Genomic DNA, 7,575 nt, shown 5'->3' on the forward strand with positions numbered 1-7,575 from the left:
TGTCAAATATATATTCACAACTATCAATTATAGTTACTTCTAAAATGGTAAAGTATTTATATCGAGTATTTACCTAGTATCCATATTTGTAGATGATCATATTTTCAATCCCTACAAAATTATAACATTTTAAGTGTAGTCCTTAAAAAAAAAAAATCACTTCTAGTCTCTATTTTAATTTTAGAGACTATTTTTGGGCTAAAAATATTCTTTTTATAAAGAAACTTTTCAAAATAGGACTAAAAGTGAATAAAAAAAATTTAGAGACTACAAAAGTGAGAATTTTTTTTATAAAGAATAAAATAAATTTTTAAAATTTTATAGGGAATAAAATTTACTTTTCCTTTTTTTTTATTTATTAAAATTTTACTTTCGTTTCATTAATGTTCTAATTTTTAAGAATATAATATGAACTCTAAAATATTTGAGACAACTTTCTAATACTCTTTTTTTCATTATTATTTTATTGCCAGTGAAATTAGTAATTTTTTATATAGATAAAATATTATTTGAGTTTATTTACTGATGTTATCGAACACAATTTTTTAATTTTTAAACTTTTATTATGAATTTGTATTATGGGTTAAACAATTTAAATCTCTTAATTAAATTATATAAAAAAATCATATTTTTCATTGACGTATCCAATACGTTTTTTTTCTTCATAATGTCCCGTACATGATACTTGTACCTATGCATCATAAACTCATAACATTTTTATATGGAGTGCATATTTAGATCACAATGAGCTTGTAATAATACATTGAATTTGTAAAATTATATTTTAGATACTTAAAAAAATCGTAAACACACAAATTTCATAAAATTCAGTGTGATTCCATACATGCACCAAAACTTCTATTATAGTTAGTTGAAATTGTTAAGATATTCCACATACTTTCTTATAACTTACTTCATAATTCCAAGTTGTCTCTGATTTTCCAAGTCTTCTTTTTTTTTAGACTATTCCCTTTTTCAAACTTTCCCATAAACCAACAACTTATATATATATAATAATCACACTAGCATCTCATAACATATGTGCCAACAACTATTTCTAGCAATCATAATTCCCTTTGAATTAAATCTAGTTCTCTAATCCAAACAATCACTCATGCCCATTTTAACTTCACAAATGTCACTTCTTTTACTTCTACTTTTATATGTAACCACATTTCACAAAAGCACATCTAGCAATCAGATAGAGGTTCAATGCAACGAGAAAGATCGAGAGATATTATTAACTTTCAAAAAGGGAATCACCAACCCTTTTGGTAAGATTTCAACATGGACAACCGAAAATGATTGTTGTGCATGGGAAGGAGTCCACTGTGGCAACATTACAAACAGAGTGTCAAAACTTGATCTCAGCCATAAACCTTTGGAAGGTGAAATCAATCTTTGTATTCTCCAACTTGAGTTTCTCATTTACTTGGACTTGAGCTACAATGAATTTGATGTTATAAGTATTCCAACAATTCAACACAACATCACACATGCATCTAACCTTTTGTACCTTGACTTATCCTTCAACTATGGTACTCGTCTTCACATGGATAATCTTAATTGGCTTTCTCCACTTTCTTCCTTGAAATATCTCAACCTCTCTAACATTGATCTTCATAAGGAAACCAATTGGCTTCAAGCAGTGACTAAACTTCCTTCACTATTAGAATTACAATTGAGTCGTTGTAGCTTAAACAACTTCATGATAAACCCATCTCTTGAATATGTGAATTCCACTTCACTTGTAATTCTTGATCTTTCTTACAATGACTTCAACTCTAAATTACCTAAGCTATTTTTTAATCTCACCTAAGACCTCTCATATCTTGATCTTTCAATGAGCAATATACACAACGAGATACCTTCAAGTTTGTCTAACCTTATAAATGTGAGAATCCTTGATCTATCTCATAACCAACTCAAAGGATCAATTCCAGATGGAATAGGCCAGCTAGCACACATTGAATACCTTGATCTTTCCAACAACCTGTTAAGTGGTTATGTACCTTCAACTATAGGAAACCTCTCATCCTTAAATTTCTTATCTATCGGCTATAATTATTTCTCTGGTGAAATAACAAAAGTAACTTTTTCGAAACTCTATAGTTTAGTTTATTTAGACTTAACTAGTTTAAATTTTGTATTTCAATTCGATTTGGAATGGATTCCTCCTTTTCAACTCCATAACCTTTTCATGGCACATACAAATCAAGGCCCCAACTTTCCATCTTGGATATATACACAGAAGTCACTCGAACATCTCGACTTATCGAGCTCACAAATTTCATTGGTAGATAGAAATATGTTTTCAAACTTTATAGGAGGAATAGCTTTTCTTCATTTATCAAACAATTCGATGACCGAAGACATATCAAACGTAACGCTAAATAGTTACTATATAGAGTTGGATCACAATAATTTCACAGGAGGACTCCCACACATATCACCAATGGCCAATGTAGTTGATTTGTCTTACAACTACTTCTCAGGCTCAATTCCACTTAGTTGGAAGAATTTGAAATATTTATCATACATTAACTTGTGGAGTAATAGGTTATCTGGTGAAGTTCAAGTGAACCTCTCTGATTGGAAACAACTGGAATCTATGAACTTGGGAGAAAATGAATTTTCTGGAACTATACCAATCAAAATGCCACTAAACTTAGTAGTGATCATATTGAGAGCTAACCAATTTGAAGGGACTATTCCAAAACAGTTATTCAATCTCCCTTCTTTATCTCATTTGGACATTGCACATAACAAACTTTCAGGTTCTATGCCAGAGTGCATTTATAATTTGACTCATATGATTACTTCAAAGGTGAAATATTTGCCTAGTACTACTATTGATTTGTTTACAAAAGGTCAAGATTATGTGTATGATGTTCGACCCGAAAGGAGAACTATTGACATTTCAGGTAATAACTTGTCTGGAGTAGTGCCATCAGAATTGTTTCAGCTTGTCCAAGTTCAAACATTGAACTTATCTCACAATAACTTTATTGGAACAATTCCAAAGACAATTGGAGGAATGAAAAATATAGAATCTCTTGATCTCTCTAATAATAAGCTTTGTGGTGAAATTCCTCAGAGCATGGCTTTCTTAAACTTTTTAGAGTATTTGAATATATCTTACAATAACTTTACCGGAACAATCCCAACAGGGACTCAACTTCAAAGTTTTGATGCATCGAGCTACATTGGGAATCCAAATTTATGCGGAGCTCCTCTAAAAAAATGTAGCATAGAAGAAGAAAATCATAAAAATGCAATGCTGTCTATAGAAAATGAAGATGATGACTCTTTAAGACAGTCGTTGTATCTAGGCATGGGAGTTGGATTTGCAGTAAGTTTTTTGGTGATTTGTGGTTCTTTGTTTCTGATTAGGAAATGGAGACATGCATATTATCATTTTCTTGATCGAGTGGTTGACAAGCTTTATGTAACTTTGATGGTAAAGTTAAATAGCTTTCACAGAAAATAAACTTCTTCTAGTTAAGGTTAGTGAAACCTACTTAATTAAAAAATTTATTGATTACATTATAGATTATTTTGTTTTGTTTTCACAAATTTAGTAACTTTTTATGTGTAGTAATGTTAATTGCTATTACGTAGTTTTAAGCTGAATTTCTATCCATTTCATTTTATTCATATTTTATCAGGTCTTGTGCATGTGGCTGATTGTGGAAGTTATGCAATATTTCAGAGTTCTATGAGATGTGATCATATGTAATTGTCACTGTTGCCACATAATTCATTTTTCACTTGGTGTAATGTTGTTGTTCAATGAGTTTTTTATATCCGGTGATAATTATGCCATACTTCTATTAATTTCTTGTCCATTTTGATTTTTCTTAAGTTCAAATATCTATATCACCCATATTGAACGTGTATGTGTTATCTTCAAAGACATTGTGGTTCTAATTAATGTAATACATATATTAACTTATGTTGTAATTCATTTTTCTGTTGGATTTTTAAAGGTGTAATAGAGAATAATTGAAATGAGATATAACATATTTACTACATATTAAGAGATGAACAACGTACCTTTAAGATTTAGTTGAGAGAAGAAGGGTGAGCGGTGAACTACTCTCATTGTCGTCTAGGATTTCAAGATTAGGATTAGGTTAACCTTCGATACAATAACTATTAAATACATTACCAATTAATGGCATAGATCTCTCATTGGGTTTAACACAATGGTTCAACCTACCACATTTTATTCACTATCAAAAGTTCAGCACATAATTCAATGCTTAATACTAATTACCCCCAATTTAATTATTAGTAATTTATAATAATTGATTATTGTCAATTCATTGTTGATTAATTAGATAATTAATCTATCATTCTCTACTTGGATTTAAATAATCAATTACTAATAGAATATGAATTTTAAGACTAAAGCATTAATTATGATCAAAGCATTTGTATTCCAAAGAGAAATAAGTTTTATCGTAACAAAAATTGTATTTGATAGGAAAAATAAAACATCAATGTAAAATACTTAATTTTATACAAGAATTATGACTTTAAAATGGATCAAACATTTGATAATGCTATAATAAACTCTAACTAACCCAAAACACCAAAACTATATTAGTTATAGTATTCTACCAATGAGTTTTAAATTTCATAAAGTTATAAAATATTATAGGTCTAAGAATAATATGTCTATAAGTATCTTAACAACAAAGTATCATATTCAATAGAAATATTAATTATACTTGTACTTGTATATTTAGGACCTCACCAAATGTGGAATGTTGGTAATCAAAAGAAAAACACAATATAGTTGAATGCCAAAGAATTATTATGCATTTTACAACAATCTAAGCATCTAATTATGATTCTAATTGAGATTAAAAAAAAATTATATAAATCTCAACAAATAGAATGAGACTTAATTTTCAATGTCTCGTGGAGTGTCACATGTTATAATGCACGCAAAAGTATATGATAATATAATAATGTTATTTTTAAATATTTATAATTTGTGTTTACATGAACTATCACAGTTCCGACATATGTAAATGAAATTCAGATTCTCATTAAGATGCCATTAGTTTAAAATTACTTTCTAATAATATACATAGCATTTTATCTTGTATATAATTGTGCATACACTCCCACTAATTTGATATATATAATTGAAATTCAGATTTTCATTATAGCTCACTAATATGCATAATAATGTAATAATATCACATTTAATAGTGTGTCATATTAAATTCAAAGTGCAAAATTATCACACGAAGTGTTTATAGAATTTATCATTAATGGAGTTTAACAAACTTAACCACATATTTTGCACATAAAACATAATGTAGTAGAATTATTAAGACAAGTAGTTACATAATGACAAAGTTTTATAGTTAACCATGTTTATGCAGATTATAAGGTTGTACTTAATAATTCAACGTATGGAATCTTCTATGACAAGTAAAATTCTTTTGAGAATTTTATCAGATAAATTTTTACAGATAAGAGAATGATGATTGTACAAAATATTAATCATCATACGAGTAAAATTAAATATCTAATATTTAAAAGAATATTAAATTATATACAAGTATTAATAAATCACTCAAAACTCAAATGATACAAATATAGTTTCACACATTTGAAGAGAAGGTTAGACTACACACAACAAAAATAAATGAGACTTAAAATTTTACTAATATTTTAGATATAAGAGAAATAGTAGTAAATTTTATTATTGTATATTTTATAAATTTTCAATACAACAATATCATACTCAATAGAAATATTGATGTTATACTTGTACTTACATATTTTTATATTTATCTATAAATAACATAAGACTATATATCCTCGATAAAAATCTCTATAGCAACAAAAAAAGAAACATAAGACTATATATCCTCGATAAAAGTCTCTATAGCAACAAAAAAAGAAGACTATTATTCAACAAATACTATTTGCTTCTTACTTCTAGATAATTGACATATGTTTCTCCTTGATAGAGAATAATAGTTGAGTTATCAATCCAAAAGATCAATATATATGAACAATTTTTCAACTATCTTTTCTATCACACACTAGTGTCAAGTAATGTCACATTGATAGTGTGTGTTCATCATTTACATAATATATAGAGATAATTACAATCTAAAAAAGATTTGAAATAAATAATGTATTGCGTAAAATAGACTATAAATTACAACATATTTTTAAAGAGAATTTCTTACATATTGTCATCCCACATAAAAAATATAACAGCAATGTATAAATATTATGTCACAAAAAATTATAATGTATATACATTATATCACAAGTACATTGAATAATTAACAACAAATTATATTAACAATAACACGTTGATAGAATATGATTCTTATCAATATAATATTTATTATTATTAAAATAAATTTAATCATTTAATCTACACAATTTTATTTGCAATAAGTGAGGTTACAATCATACAAATTAAAAATAATTATGCAGAAAGAACGTGATAAATTAATATTTAGTGATGTCAGTGTATATTTAGTAATTTCAGTAAAAATAATTTTCATCCTAGAAATCAAGAATATAACATTAAAGTCAATCAATATTTTTTGAATTGAATATATAAAAATATTTTGGGTATAAAATAATTCTCAATTCATTCCAAAAATAATTGAAGATCAAATTGATTGGTTATGGAATAAAATTAAATTCTTAAACGACATATTAATATGAAAAGTGCAGTATTTTAAAGTGTCAGAAATTCATTAAAAGATTTATAAAAAATTATGAGATTATAATATTTAAAATTAGAATATAATCTCATATAAATTAATATAAAAAATTTACATGTGCCCAAAAATTCTAAATATTATACCAAAATAAAAAGAATATTAATTATTAATTATTCTGAAAAAAAAAACTTTGGAGAGTACTCCACACATTTGCATGCGCTTAATCTCACAAGTGGGCATTAGAAATGACAACGGGAGAGGAGCGAATTTTGCCTCATTCACCCTTTATTTGATTAGTCGAAGGAAATATGCATCTCCCTTTGTTTCTTATCTAGTGGGAAACTTAAGTCTTTGTCCCTGCCCGTGATGAATTTTGAGTTTTCTTGCCTCGTATTCATTCATATATATAAAATAATAAATTTAAAATTTGTATTTATTATAATTAATATAACAAAATAATTATTATTATATAATAATCAAATTAAAAAATATAGTAAAATTATATTTTCTAAAGAGAAAAAATTATAACTTTTAATATTTAAAAATATTAAATATATATATATATATATATATATATATATATAATTTTAAAATAATAATAATATTATTAGACGGGTGTGAGTGAATATCAACACCCTAATCTCATCTCCACCCTGAGTTTTAATTTTGGATTACACCCAATTAAATTGAATTTTCCAACACAAATCTAGTTTAACATAGATACTCTTGAGTGCGTGTTTGTTTGTCACTGGTAGACATTGCTCACAACTTTATTATCTTCTTTACCCATTTAGCAAAAAAGTGGGTCATACAGACCCGCAACTCAACCCGATTCGTTCTCGCGATATACGCAGCGTGAATC

The 7,575-nt window shown here is 26.9% G+C and overlaps 1 pseudogene; it reads left to right on the top strand.

Moving 5' to 3' along the window:
- The first annotated feature begins 1,114 nt into the window (after positions 1-1,114).
- Positions 1,115-3,490, top strand: LOC101490292 (receptor-like protein EIX2; annotated as a pseudogene).
- Positions 3,491-7,575: the final 4,085 nt, after the last annotated feature.

The sequence above is a fragment of the Cicer arietinum genome, chromosome 5 (genome assembly GCF_000331145.2).
Source record: "Cicer arietinum cultivar CDC Frontier isolate Library 1 chromosome 5, Cicar.CDCFrontier_v2.0, whole genome shotgun sequence".
Taxonomy (NCBI): Eukaryota; Viridiplantae; Streptophyta; class Magnoliopsida; order Fabales; family Fabaceae; genus Cicer; species Cicer arietinum.